Source organism: Mizuhopecten yessoensis, unplaced genomic scaffold (assembly GCF_002113885.1).
Source record: "Mizuhopecten yessoensis strain PY_sf001 unplaced genomic scaffold, ASM211388v2 scaffold5519, whole genome shotgun sequence".
Classification (NCBI taxonomy): Eukaryota; Metazoa; Mollusca; class Bivalvia; order Pectinida; family Pectinidae; genus Mizuhopecten; species Mizuhopecten yessoensis.
Genome location: NW_018406089.1, coordinates 2,048,014 through 2,064,329, shown reverse-complemented (window position 1 = coordinate 2,064,329; position 16,316 = coordinate 2,048,014).

Here is a 16,316-nt window from a genome sequence, read left to right as displayed (position 1 = left end):
TCTCCCCCTTTCTCATGCTTCGGTAGCATCTCCCTCCGATTGCCACCTCCGCTTGGACATCATTTTTTGTTAAATTTAGGTTGTGGACATAGCCCTCTCTAAAATAAATAGTTCCCCTGGATAAACATCTTTCAGAAATGTTTGCATCTTGAATGTATCCCATACAAAAATCATCGGAAATGTCCCCGGGTCCTGCAACAGTCGCTGCCGCCATCGCCATGGGCAAAATTTTACTATGGCTTGTTTAAATTTACATTTGTTGTCGGAGTATGTAGTCACGTGATTTTGGTTGCTACGTGGGGGCTGGGCATGGAAGGGTGAATTAATCTTCGACTTCAGATAGAATCGGAATATGTATTGAAAACAGGGGAAGAAACATTGGTTTACGTTGAAAAATGACGCGTGCTGCCGATAACTACGGCTTCTGTTTCGGACAAAAATGAAATGATTAAAGAAAACTTGGCTCAACATAAAAAGGGTCCATTGACAAGAATACTTTAATCTATGAAAAGTATTGAAAAAATATAATTATCAAGTAGCCCATATCTGACACATATTCTACATGTACACGTAGTGGTTTTGCCATACAGTTTAGTGTGTGTGTGATTGCTAATATGACTTACTAAGTGTTAGCGTATGGAGACGGTGAAAGTGGGAAAGAGAGTATACATATTTGTTTATGCATGGTATAGAAAAAAAAACATAGGCCAAAGATATTGAGTTGTACAATGTAATAAAACAAATCACAAACGTTTCTCTTTTTTTTTATACGCGTGTAGTTTGTCATTGGATATATGCACTTTATGAAAACATTTGAAAAGGAATATTCGTCTCGTGAATAATCCTTTTTACAGAAAGGTTTGTCCCATGGTTGAAGAAAGGTGTTTAGCCCCGTACAGATGTCACATTCCGGTACTAAATTCAATACATATTTATATATATATACTTTATGTTTATGCCTATTATCATTGTTGACATTTAATTGTAAATGTATGACGGGAGAAGCCCGTGATAAATTGTAAAAACGTGTGCCCCATCCCTTGTTCAATTTTATTGTCAAGAAATATGTTTAAAGCTAAATAAATTTAAATTCTGAATATTGGCAAGTGTGCAATTAACTTATAATGATGAATAACTACTGTTCAATAAGTTTTAATACGGACTTAGAAATCATATTACTTGGTTTCATAGTGCGGTAGGAAGTTGCAGTTGCCTGACGCCCCTCTCGAGGTAGCATAAGTGGAAGTGCATACAATACATACATTCATTAAAAAAAATATGGCTTTTCGCGTGATGTCCCTTTAAGGGAAATGGCAACAACTGATTCACCCGTTGTCAGTATAATGTGACCAGGCGGAATACTGTGCTTGCGTGTTCTGCATATGCAATTGAAGGTCATTGATATGAAAATAAGTGAACAGGGGATCCTATATTGATCACTGAGGAACACCTGGTACACAGACTGCTTAAATCGACTTCAGAAAGCGATCTATTTAGGTACGAACACAATTTAACAGAAACAAATATATTACTATTAGCCAATCTTATTACTTATTTTACATAGCTAGTTTTTTTGCATTTCCAGCCTTCTATGCCACAGTCTACCACATGCCGTAATAGTACAAATGATAAAAAGTTAAAAACCAAAGATAAACGGCAGAATTTTCATTATTTGGTCATAGTTCTTAACTCTAAACCGTACCGGATGTCCTTAATAGGCGCTCATCCGCATCTGTAACAAAATGGCGGATTATCAATGTTGATTTTAGGCGAGGTGTCACTTCTTCCAGAAACACACAGGTAAACATGAACAAACGTTGCTATCATTTTGTATCATTTTGTGTCGTTCTCTAACAATACACATATGGAGAAATGACGGTCACTTTGCTAATTTGCATAATCCGCAATCTTGGATAAAATCGCGGCCACTTGGCCCATTGGGATAACACTATGGGCTTTAAGATTTTGCGTTTATCGGATGGATAGCAATCCCGATAATATTTGTCGGGATGTCATTTTTCCCTACTAACCGTCTAAATATGGGTAAACAGTTAATTAGCGCGATCTATTAAAAACTTCCTGGAGTAGATGAAGTTTTGAAGCGAGGGCGCCTATATGTTCTATGCAATCGAATACTGGTGAACGACCAAATAGCCATTTTCTGCACTTTCGATCGAATTTTTCTCCATGACCTAGATAAGTTGCCGAGATTCGCACGATAGCTTCCGATTTAGAAAAACACAGTTTATCAATTGTTTTAAGAATATTTGCAATATCCGAGGTTCCTGGAGCATTGGAAAAGTGGATCTTTTTGAATTTGACATAAAATCAACGGGGCAACATAGGGGATTATGTAAAAACATCGTATTCTTTTGAAAGTGAAAGGAGTTTCCATGTTTTTGTGACACTCACTCGACTTGAAAGAGGCACCAAAAGGATTCATTTAAAATGTTTACTTATTTTTAATCCTTTCAGAAAAACAGAATTTGATATATGTTACTGTGGATAGAATTATAAGAATTCTATTGTACACAAATGGCCATATGATTCGAAAAAATAACTTCTTACTGGTCTAAAATGTTATATGTAAATTATATGATATTTCCGTTTAGTTATTTTTTTCTCTCAAAACATTCCGTGACATAAAGTTTGTCCCTGTTTGAGAAACGTTGTTAAATTAATGTGAAGATACTCTTTTTTTTAATTGATTAGTCCATCCGTGTGCCTTATTGTTGAGTGGAATATGAAAATTTATCAGTCGTTCCAACTAAATTCAACATTTGAAAAAGAGCTGGTATTCCAGCCTAGTCTCCGAAATAGTTATCCGAGACATATAAATTTGATCCTTCTCTCCGGGACAGTCTGGTCCACGTTTTGCACCCCTCCTCTGTTATATATAGATATACATAGTCTTCAGTATAATTAAGTAACATCCGAAGCATTTCCGTAAAACTTGTGTAGCGTTTCCGTAGCGTTTCCGTATTCGTTTCTGTAGCCTGGCACTTGCGAAGAATTATTAGGCAAGCAATTTGAACAAATGTTGAATGTGTATTATATATTGACATTCCCGCTACTATTCGATAAATATGAAGTGATTTTACTTCTTGGAAAAGTGTATTACAAGAACTTGAAATGGACAATAACTCACCTGGTGGGGCCACTGGCGAGTCCGACACCAGCGATGTGTTATCACAAAGTAACGCTGACATATTTGGTCATTTGTGTCATATCGTCGGTAGTTGTGACCGACTCAAGTTTAAACGAGTACTTGCTGATATAAATAAGGAGGACGTTAATGAAATTAGTGCGATTCGTAACAGTTTATTTGAGCTGGCCAAAGAAAGACGTAGCGAGACTCCAACTGGTCAGTTGATAAGAAGAACAAATGGTGGAAACAGTCAAGCCAGTGACAAACTATTGGATGATGTGTACGTTTTATTTCACTATGTCGATGGTTCAATGAACGTTGATGATCTCAACAATGTGTTAAGATATAAAGACCGTATAAAGTCTTCGTGTTAGAATGTGACCCCTTCATGTACCCCTGACATAGATGACCGTCACCCGGTACACATTCCACCGAGAGTGTTAACAATATATATATAGCACCCGTACAGGTCACGCGTCAATAGACAGACACTATCGAAGATTTGTTTCGTCTGATCGTCGGTCTCCGGAACGATATAATGGACATGTTAGATTACATGACATATAAACACACGGAAGAAATAAGAGAGTTAAACAAGGAAATTAGCACCCTAAGAACAGAAGTAACGAACAGGAATGACATCACTATAAGGCAACAAAATGGAAAGGTAATAGAACATGAAACGAAAAAGCTGAGGAAAGAAACTAGTATGTTAAAATCGGACATAACGGACACCACTAAGACACAGACGAAGCGAAATGTAACTGACAACAATGACTCAATTACTAAGTGTAAAGGTAGCAGAGAACAATGAGCTTGAAAAAAACCCATCGAATAGAAAAATAAAGGTAAACAACATTGGACATGATGGTATAACAACAGAGAACAATAACACTTTAATCATAGACAGTTCCTCTGATGTTATCAATAACAGTACACTCAAAATCAGACTTCGGCACAACGGACAGCTATTCTGACCGGGTGAAAAAGGTGGTATCACGTCCCGTCGTAATAGACCGGTCCCCCAGACGAGTCCACGTGAGTGTAGGAAGACTAACACGCGCAAGGAACCAGACGAACAATCGAAATACGTGTTTCAAGGTGTTCAACGCAAGAAACGCACAAAACTTATACCAACAAAACGATCGCGAATGGACGGGTATACAGGATGACAACTACTGGAACGAAAATATAGTGAATTTGTTTAATAATGCCGCGAAATTAACGCTGCCTATAAAACAATATAAGCATTACTTAAAACCGTATTTGAATTCTCGTCAAGTTAAATCACTGCCTGCTAAGATGCGAACTCTCAGGTTGTTGTGGATTAGTGAAGGTCGACCAGGATGTTTCGAGTTCGAATCTTATTCGAATTATAAGTCTGCTAAGAGAAGTTTTCGCATTTCGTAATGAGTCATTAGCAGAGATAGATATTGGTACGTTTTACCAGGCCGTACGACGGAAGAGGTCAATAAGGAAAAATTCACATTCATGTGAACTTTTAGTAAACGGGAAAATCACGCGTGATTCGGATATTCTGAGAGAAGCGTGGTACGATCACTTTAGAAGACTAGCATGCCCCTAAGTCAACCACACTTTGATGATAACTTTAAGATCTATATTGAGAATGCCGCACGTAACATGCATATAGAAAGTTATAACAACTCTGATGGTCTATGTGATCATGAGGATGGATTAGTATTAGAACATATAAAATATGCTAGTAACACTATGATGGAGATAATTGTACATATGTTTAATAACATTATCGAAAGCGAAAGCTATCCAGAACATTTCCAATATGGTATTGTGATAACTTTATTCAAGGGAGGGAAACGAGATAGACTATCAATGGATAATTACAGGGATATAACAGAAAAATTTAGAAAAGGTTCTGTTCTTTAGAGTTATAAAGAAATGCAATGAAAATAATTTCCTTCACAAATTGCAAAAGGGGTTTAGAGAACAATGCGGTAGCATTACGGCTGCTTTCATTGTGAAAGAGTCTATCTCTTATTATATTGAGAAGATATCAAAAGTATATGCAGCTTTTCTTGACAATCAAAAAGCGTTCAACACTGTATGGATTAAAGGGCTAATGTATAAAGTGTATACATTGGGATTCAATGGCAAATTGTGGAGAATTTTATATAACTCGTTTATTGATGTTAAAGCATCAGTGCTTTTCGGCGGCATGAGAAGTAAGACGTACACTATAGGACAGGGGGTAGGTAAAGGTCGAGTTCTTTCTGCTTGGTGTTTCCTTGTTATGATTGACGACCTTGCTAGTGAGTTAGACAATCGAGGTCTTGGACTTACGATAGAAGATATACACGTACCATGGGTGTTATAAGCGAAAGACACATCAGTATTGTTAGCCTCTATAGGGCTACTTCAAAAAGAATTAGATATAGTATATACATACTCTACTCGTTGGTGTCTCAACTATAACTCCACAAAGAGCTCTCTAGTAATATTTCAACCTCCACGTCGACGTGCGATGTCAGAAGAATGTGGGCCTCTACAATGTAAAATTGGTTCCGATATAATTCCAATGACATCACAGAAAACGTACGCTGTGATGACATTTACCCATAATCTACAATCAAGCAGTAGTATTTTTGATGCTTGTGTGAAAGGAAAGACTAGCCTAAATTCAATTTTAAGTATTGGTATTCACCCCAATGGGCTGAACTCTGTATTAAGTTTTAATATTATTAAAAGTGTTGTACATTCAAGTATTTTGTATGGGTGTGAGCTTTGGAATTCATATACTAAGAAAGCTGTAGAAGAGTTGGAACGTACACAGAGATATATGTATGTAGACGTTGTATTGGTCTTCCTAAAACTTCCTCCTCAGCAGTGACTGCTCAGTGTTTAGGGTCATTTGATATGTGGAGCGAAGTGGAGAGAAGGGAGCTATTATTTTGGAACAAATTGTGTTTAGGTGGTGCTAAGTTTTTATGGAAAACACTTTTTATTATTGGACTATGCCAATTTATGTAAGGTAGTTCATCAACTACTCAAATAGGATTTCTGCCTGATATATATAACATAATGGTTAAATTTGACATAGTCATTTATCAATGACTATGTTCTAAATATATTCGTACCACCGATGTTATGCTGGAGTCGTTTCATTAATACATTTGTATATGATTTTTATTACATAAGGTGGAAAGATACACTAAATGCACGAGATGAGCATAATAGATATGCTGCTATCCATAGTGATCCGGGAATAAATCCAATATTGCAACTAAGCACTAAACAAATTTCTCAACAACATGTATGGGATCAAGTAGAGTTATTTAAATACTCAATATCTTGTGAGAATGAAGTGGTTATATGTAAGATATGTGAGAAAACAAGTAAAGATATTGTGTTGCATTTTATATTAGAATGTCCAGGTTTATACTTGAGCCCTGATAAAATGATGGATGGTGTTGTAAATGCTATAGAAATATTGTCATATGTAGTTTTCAGAATTAAGCATTGAAGACCAGTGCTGCTTTTTACTTGGTGATCATTCACATGTATACTTGACTGATATATATAGAGTGGGAAACACTAATGATAAATATGGCTGGAAATATCAAAGGAATGGTATGTGGGATGGAGAGTTATAGCAAATTGAGATTTTTCACATTTACCGGGCCAGATTTCCACATGCACATGTTCCACGTTTTTGATATCTCTCGTCGACTCACTTTATGTGATAGTGCATCTTGCGCAAGAATAGGTCCTCTACATCAGCGTTCCTTGTCCGCGATGCTCTCAGCTTCATTGCTGCCTTCGGCTGTCTTTAGCCGAGGGGACTATTGGTTTTATATAATAGCTATATTTTCAATTATAGTATATCAGTTATATCTTCTTGTAATATGATGTATATGTACATGTAACTATTTTGTTTCACTGTATCTTGAAAAAGGAGCGGATCGCTCCGAAAATTTGACAACCTAAACTTGTCCACACTGTTGGATTTACTTCTTTGCCCCATAAAAGTGTATACGTATATATGTAAAAGTTGAATGAAGAATAGATATTGTAGTGAATATTTTGTATTATGAATTATATAATGCAGTTATATGAATGTCAAATACGTCATTATTTAATACATTTACTTCTTAAAACCCCTTATATTTATATATAAATTAAGACACATTTTGTAAAACTGTTTTGACATATGAAATCTCCTACAGGAGGAAATAAAGAATGTCTGTCTGTCTGTCCGTCCGTCTGTTCAATATGGTCAGTTGGTTAGTTTTATTCTAAAAAGTTGTCTAAAAATACGCCAAAATCGTAGCTAAAATGAGCCTTGGAACAATTATTTTTCTGTTGGTTGCCATGGTGGCGCGGAAAAACTTTGATGATCACGTGATCCAATATGCTCTGCCCTTCATTAATATCAGAGACGTATAATACGTATTATACGTCTCTGTTAATATTCATGAGAAAAAGTGGCCCTCATTTCTCCATATGTTGAGTAGGCTACCATTTGCGTAGCATTCCGTACCATTTCCGTAAAACTTGTGTAGCGTTTCCGTAGCACTTCCGTATCGTTTTCGTAGCCTGGCACTTGCGTCATTCAATAAGCGTTTGTGAAACGTTCGGTTGAAAATTTTACGGAATATTTATTTGTCGAAACGAATTGATTATAAATTAATAATAACTGCATTATGTGTAAAGAATGACAATACTCATGAAGTCTGAAGAACAAAACAAAAATGTCAGGTTAAAAATGTGAGATTGTGAAAATCTTACATTTCCTCTCCATCACGTTAATTCAAAATGGACTACCGTCGATGTATACGTTTGTCAGTGGCAGTGAAGTTAAAGATTATGTTGATGAGAAGCAAAACTGGTGTCCAGACAACAAAAATCCTGAAGGAAAAGTACGGCATCCTGACAACAAGGAAGACTGTTAATATTTATCGGAAGAGGCTGAGCAATGGCGAAACATTGGATCAGAATAGGTTAGCACAAACAGTTTGACAAACAACTGACCGCATTGAGTCGGTTAATACAGAAACGTTTGTTACGTGTATTATACGTTTCTGGTAAATAATTATATCTACATAAGAGCGTAGCTCTCGGTCGCCAAAGGCGCCCAAGCGAAGCTCTTTAATGGTAACACATGCGTGCGTATACAGAGTTGCTTCCCCTTTCTACACGTTTGAATGTGGCACATTGCACCTATGAAATCTCATTTTATGGACCCATATTTTTTTCTGCGCATGCTCGGGAAAACTTAAACTTCCTATCGCGGTAAAGTCGAAGCGATGCAGTAGTCTTGGTTTTCTGTTGTATTTTATTCATTTTTCACTAAATGTGTAGGGTTATATTATATCAGTGACGTGCATTAAGGGTATTGGCAAGTACATTGATCTCTATATAGCGATGTCATGTTATTGATCTGCTTCTGTGGTAACAGGAGGCCCACTTGACACACACGCACACACACACACACCCTGTTTGTTGTATTGAAAACAACTAACAAACTCTCATAGAATTTGTTTAAAATCCCAACATCTACCACCTTTAATTGGATTTTACTCAGAAGATAGATTACTTGGGAACGAAGGGTTTCTCTCCATGGCCAAATGGATGATATTTATTTCATTTAGATAAAGATGACAGTGCATTGGATCCAGACTTCTAGCACTGATATATGTTGTTGAGTTGTTCTCAAATGAAATAATCAGATCTCAGTATTTAAAAGTAGTTAACAAATTCACTGGTTGAAAAATGTTAAAATTCAAGGGTCCAAAATTGTTTGTCTCCCCACAAAATGTGATTGTTGGCAAGTATGGAGACTGCACTGTAGGTATCCTTTAGTAATACATTATACCATGCAGTTGTTCAGAAATTATGTATGTTTTGCATTTCCGCCATAGTTTAGAGCAGAAAATGTGTTCATTTTTTCGATAACATATTTTACATGTAGTAAATTAAGGAGCCATGTAAAGGACCCAATGTATAAGGGTATTACTATATAAAATAGTAATACCCTTTATTTTTTTAAATGATTTTTATCTCAATTTACAATCAGAATTTCAAACATCTATGGTTAGGTTTAGAGTACTGTACCAGATAACTGTAATATCCAAATGATTTGTTGTACATTATAGCAAAATGATGATAGGGCTTTGAAATGAAAAATATTCGAATTTTAGTCGGTTATTCATCACAATTGAAACAGACATTTTTTTACATGTAGGACCTGTTACCATAGAATGAGGAAATTTTAAATAATAAGTTTTAATTGTAACAGAAACTGTTACACAAGTCCCCAAAACTGCTCAGACAAAGAGAAAGACTGCTAGCATCACCTTGGCTAATACCAATGAATGTGTTAATCAATCATAGGCCAAGTATGCCATGTTACACCTACAAACCAACTTTAAGGGGAAATCTTGACCAACGGAAACCAGCAGCTATTTTGTGCAGTCAAATAGTGAATGTTGCATTAAGGCTCCTCTCCATGTTATGCACAAGTTCATATTCATTACCAAATGTCAGCTTAGCCAAACCATGTCTGAATTTAGATCAGTCAAAAGTCAGCCAATTATTACAGATGCCGAGTTTGTTAACACTTCATTTATTTAACAATATTCTCTCATACATCACATTAAGTCCATGTCCAAGTAATTATACATGCTATAGCTTATAATAGAATCAGTGTGACAAAACTAGGGTAACTTTACTGAATACATTTTGTGACTCTGAATTTGACAGACGCCTTATGAGTCAGGTTTGGTTTAAAGTATTGTTTAACGCCCTATCAACAGCTATGGTCATTTAAGGACGGCCTCCCCTGTGTGCAAAATGCATGCGTGTAGTGTATGCGTGTGTGTTTTGGGAGGCTGCGATATGTTCGTGTTTGTCCCCTGGTGATAGCACAGAACTGATGCCAACTTCACTGAAATATACTGCCGAAATCACCCAGCAGGACACCCCACCCAGTCACATTTTATACTGACAACGGGCGAACCAGTAGTCCCACTCCTAAATTGCTGAGCGTTAAGCATGAGTAGAAACTACCATTTTTACAGACTCTGGTATTTCTCGACCAGGGGACAGGACCCAAAGCCTTCCTCACAGGGGCGAACGCTCAACTAAAGGCTAAACGTGAGGCATTGTCAAGGGAGACATTAGTTGTTTAGAAAGAAAAGATAATATTCCAAATGCAATGGGGGCAGTAGGTACAATTCTGATGCCCAACCTGCAGGGACTTCTCATGAGTCTATGACTTCCTTAGTATATATCCTTCTATATATTCTATATATATATATAAAACAATAAGAAAAAAAATGTAAAGCCCATTATCTGGTAAGTGTAGTTATATTAGTGTGGTTCCATCTCTCAAATAAAGATTTTATCAAACTTGAAAAACAAAAGAAACTGGATGTCAGAACTAACACAATTAAAACAGGCTATACCGAAGGAATGGATGAATAAACTCAAACTTACACTCTACCCAACATTATACTACAAAACAAAATTGAAAGCTTTAGACAGTACTACCAATAAAACAATCTCTATAGAACAGCTAAACAGCAAAACTTCCTACGGCATGTTGATAAAACAGAAATTTATCAAAACATATATATATGAAGTGTGGAATAAAACATTTGATACATCTATAAGAAAATCAGGTTGGTCTGAAATATCAGAATTCATATTCAAGAAAATACACTATAATAGAATTGTTCAATTTAAATATAAGCTCATTAATCAAATAGTTCCTACACAGGAACAACTTGAAAAATGGAAAATTTCAAACACCCAAAATTGTAAACATTGTGGGAAATGTGAAGACTACAAGCATTACTTTGTAGAATGCTCCTACTTAAAACGTTCTGGGAAAAGGCCAGTTCAGCAATGTCAACATGTAAAATAAACAAAAGCAGAATGTTAGAATTGATAGTAATGGGAAACAACATCAGCGTCCCTGTATATGAAACACTCAACATTATATATACACTAATAGGATACTCCATTTACAGAACATACCACATAAGTGAATGCAAAACCTTATCGATAAATGTTATAAATATATTGAAACAAGATCTGGAAAACTATTTAATGAAAACGAAATCAACACAACAGAGAAAAGACCTGAACCTTTTTTTTCTTCTAGCATCTGATACACTAGTGAATATAATAATAACGAAATATTGTAGGCCGGAGTGTTTCTAGTATTACTTAAAATACTTACTCATCTAATTAGCGATCCACATTTCTACTTTCTTTTTTAGCGTAACGAGTTCCGCGTCTTCACAGAAACAAGTAAGCTGATCTTACAACACAGCTTCATCAATATCAACCCCAAAAACCCTTTTCACAATAGAAAATTCAAAAACAAACATGTTAGGCATACTCGAATGATTTACAAGCACGTTTAGACTGCCTTATATTGTCAAACCACAGCGCGGCGTGTTTCCATCTTGCTACTATTTATACACACAGCCAAGGTCAAGGCCGAGTTGTTCCGGAAGTGAGGCCCAGTACAGGGTAATCCACCTGGAGGCGCATCAAAGGGAGTGTATGCTTCTATGTATGTAAGGATAATTTGTACGGTAACTTTGTATCAGAGACGTATAAAGCCATATGTGTTATATACGTCTCTGTTTGAATGTAAATAAAATTGTTAATTAAGGCAGTGAAAATAAAGAAATGATAATATAATTACTAGTAAGTATGAAACAAAGTATGATAGCCCTCTTGTTTGAGGATACATGATTGTGAAGATGCCCTAAATGTGCTGGGGAAGTAAAATGTTTGAAAACAAACAAAAACAAAAACAAAAAACAAACCATCATATATCAAATTACTGGGTAAGAAAAAAAGTTTAAATTCCATATCTGTATAATTGTAATTATATATAAATGCTACGTGGAATATACTTGCATCAATATGTACATGTACATGTATACGTAGCTAGGGTCACAAATCATCATGTTGTGTTGGGAATGAACTGTGGTAGGAACTATCATCTATCTTATCGCTATAACAAGGCTTTGATACATGTTTGGGGAGGAATATCCTACAGGGGAAGGACCGATGTATGCATCTTGTCGGGGATCATGGATTCCATAATTTACCAGGAAATCCTGCAGGACAATTTGCTAGGATTTGTTGATGCCAACTTTAGAGATGGTTTCAAGCTATACCATGCAAGTTCATGGTGTTGATTTACTCAATTGAATTTAAACAGAATGCTGGGGTAGGGCTACCAAGTTATTTATGTCAACTGAATGACATTGACCCAACATCCATACAAACAAGTTTATTTCATACAGATCTTTTACAAACCAACTGAAATTTTTATAGATCAGACCCAGACAAATAGGGTTTTACTTCAATGTATATTTAGTGCTTGATACAAACATGTAATGAAGAAAATAAGTATAATAGTTGAGAAAACTTCAGAATTTTTTTCCCTTCATTGATAGACTTAAAATTTTACATTATAGGAAATAACTTTGTCTATAAAGTATAAGATTCCTGTAGACCTAGGTTATTTTTTATAGTGATTATCTATGTGTCTACAATAAAGTTTAAACATTGATATAGTAATGAAATAATAGTAGATTTAATCTTGGTAATTAACATTTCCCAGTAACTACTGTATAGAACAAGAACTGTAGGAGAATCGAACAGCAATCAAAGACAAAATTGTAAAAAGTGCTAATAGACAAGTAATAGTAATGGGGCTATTACAGGATGTCCTATCTTAGATAGTTATATATACAAAAGATCAGGAAACTAGAACAACATTGTCGATGGCACACTCCCGCTATCCCCCCAAAGTACACGTCATTTTCTGCTGCGTTTCGTTTCCGTGCAATAATTGCAACAAATGTTAACCGATTTTCTTCAAACTTGGTATCAGGGTTAAATGTCTTAAGGACTCGACCAAGTTTGATGACCACTTTCAGCGGACCCCATTTGGCGGAGTAATGGCACCTTGAATAACGAATAACACCATTATCGTCCCGTTTCTGTTCATTTGATTGTCTTCAAACTTAGTAGCAGGGTTCAACGCATTAAGTGCTCGGCCAAGTTTGACAACCACTTTAATCGGACTCCATTTCACAGAGTAACTATCTGCAGTTTCCGCCTAATAACTCTAGCAAATATTAGATAAGGATTTTTTTCTTCGAGTTTCAAGCTATACATATGCATTATGTCTCAAAAACACGATACTCACATGTTTAAATAAAAAAAAACTAACCTCAATAATGTTTACCTACAACATGTCCTGAAAGCAGGGGATATAAATTCTACGAATTTGCTTGTTTTTGTAATATTTGAACCCACCCCTTCTGGCAAGGCCCCTGAGGGTCATATATCAAAAATCTGAAAGTGTTGTACACTCTTCCATACATATATCTACCATGTCTAAAAGGTCAAGTTCTTCTTTTAACATTGTAGACAAAGTTATTTTACCCCTCATCCCTCCATGTTCAGGGAATTCATTTATACAATCCTAAATCCCCTTCCCCTAAGGATGCTTCCTGCCAAATTTGGTTGAAATATGCCCGGTAGGTTCCAAAGAACTAGAACTAGCCCTAAATCTTTAACCTGTAGAACTTGAGCAATAATGAGCAAATATGGTCCAAGTTTTTGCTAAGGAACCTCAAAGCAATTGTTGTAACCCTATTACAATGTAATATTAATTAACAGTTGAGTTAAACACCAAAACACAGCTTGCCCAACATTTTTAACCAAGTGAGAGGCTATCACCCACGCCGTGTGTACTGCTATAGCCCCCCTATTCTTCGAATAGAAGAGCTAAAAAAACACCAAAGTCATTATGGCAAACAATATGAAACAGGTGTATTTCAGTTTAGCAGTGCCTGAACCTTTGACGTTGGACCTTGAACCTTTGACCTCATTGTTTTCTTGGACCCTTGTCAGAAATACGGTCTAGAATTAACCATATCAAAATTGAAAGAAAATGTCTATTGTTCTGAGGTAAAAGGTTCATCATCATAGGATTTAGGCGAACAGTGTCTTGCCATTCAAGTTATAATAATATTCATTTTTTTTTTAACTTGCAGGACAATGAAAGAAAACATACTAGCAGATTTACACAAGACTGGATGAGAAAGAAGGGAATCTTGATCAGTGTTATGTCTGTGCCAGCATCCTCTTGAAAATGTTTGGTCGACCATGAAGGATTTCATACAGCGACAAGTGAAGCCAAAGAAAACAAATAACTGATCAAAGGCATTGTCCAATTTTGGAATGACCGGACACCAGTAAATTCTGGCGGTTTATCGACCATATCCACAGGGTGATACCACGTGTTGTGCTCAACAGAGGGGGACCAACACAATTTTAAAATTTCAAACTACACAAAGTACGATTCGATGAAAAGTTGATAAACTGTGCTGTTAACCCAGTCTATGAATAATGATGGCCACCATGTTTCTGAATAGCAATTTGTCGTTGTATATAATAGGAAGTCATCTAACAACCTGTCATTTCAAAAATGGACCTCAGGAACCTCGCAAAATTACCTTTTACATTAAAAAAAATCCGAGCTGATCGAAAGTGTTCGCTCACCCGGCAGGGGCAGATAATCCAGATAAATCTATATTAACTGACAGCTCAAAACTACTTTATTTGGGTTAAAAGGTCCCTGTTAATTGTTCTAAATCATTTTGCTATCTGTGCAAAGAGTACAATTGTACCAACTTTGGTTTGTAAAGTTATTAATTTGTTTTCTCTTTATTCATATTCAAAACCACTTTTCTTCGACTCTTGTAGATAACTTCTTTACCAAATATTTTAAAAACATTATTAGACATCCTTTTTCTAATGAATAATTTAATTTATAAGTAAGATGTTATATTGTTATTGTCAGATTTTTTCAAACATTTAAAAAAAATATAAGACATTCTTTTTCTAAAGAATAATTTAATTTATAAGTTAGATGTTATATGTCATTGTATACATTCTGATAAAAGATATAAAGTAATAATTTTGAAATTACTCATTTTTGAAGTTACTAAAATTTCAAGAGATTTTGGGAAAAGCATGGAATTAGATTAGATATCTTGTGTCTGTGGGAAAAACAACTATTTTCCATTTGCATTATTGCTCATTTTGGCATATAATAATAAAACATATTAAAGTATTTGTGAATGAGTTTATTCCTGAAACCAGGTTTGGTGACTGTTTTTTTTTTATGAATAGAATCTTCAGGACTGTAAAGGTAACATTTTAAAGGGGTTCAGATTTCTCTCATTTCGTTCCAAACCAGGTACCAACATGTTAAGGATTCCATTTTACACAGGCCTTCCTTTCAATTTAATGATCAAGATTTACAATTATTTCAAATCAATAGTGTAATTGAATGACAAAGATAGTGCTATGTGTTTTGATAACAATTTTAGCAACTTAATTGGGTTGCAAAAGAAAATAATACTTAATTGTAAAAACAGATGGGTCCTTGCCAATTCCATGCACATTATTCAGGGTTAATGCAATCTTTTAAATGCATGCAAATTATAATTTAATCACTTCAAGAATGTTTCCTGTAAGGCCATTGTTGTAGACATTTTATAAGCTCAACGTCAAAAACAATTGAGCAAATCAAATGATTGAAAAACTTTTCTGTTAATCCATCTGTTGTAATAGTTTAACAATTTATCACAACAAGGTAATACATTTATGTATATGGGTGTATTTAAGATGTATTTAAGGGATATAAGGGGATTTGCACTTGATCAAAAGACCAGATGTAAATTTAATGACACAATATGTATAGATATACGAGTACTAACCATGAAATTTCTTTATAATTTAGACGACTGTATGTTTGATTAAATACACTTACCCGTGTGTGTGTGTGTGTAAATATTTTGAATTTTATTAAATCTATAATTGGTATTTAAAGTTTTTTCTACACAAGCTGTTCATTCATACGAAGTTAAATAGAGGTATGGTAGATTGTTTCATGTTTAGGAAATTAAAATTCATGTATCATACTTACCGATCGATGTTACCCGTCTGATCTTCGAAGAGAAATGTGTCAGTACAGTGACACAGAAACAGGTTTGAAGCATGGTCTATTTTTTTGCAGTGGGATAAAAGGTCAACTATCTTTTTATATAACAAAGGAAAGTGTTGATTTAGGAAGACAATGGCAAAC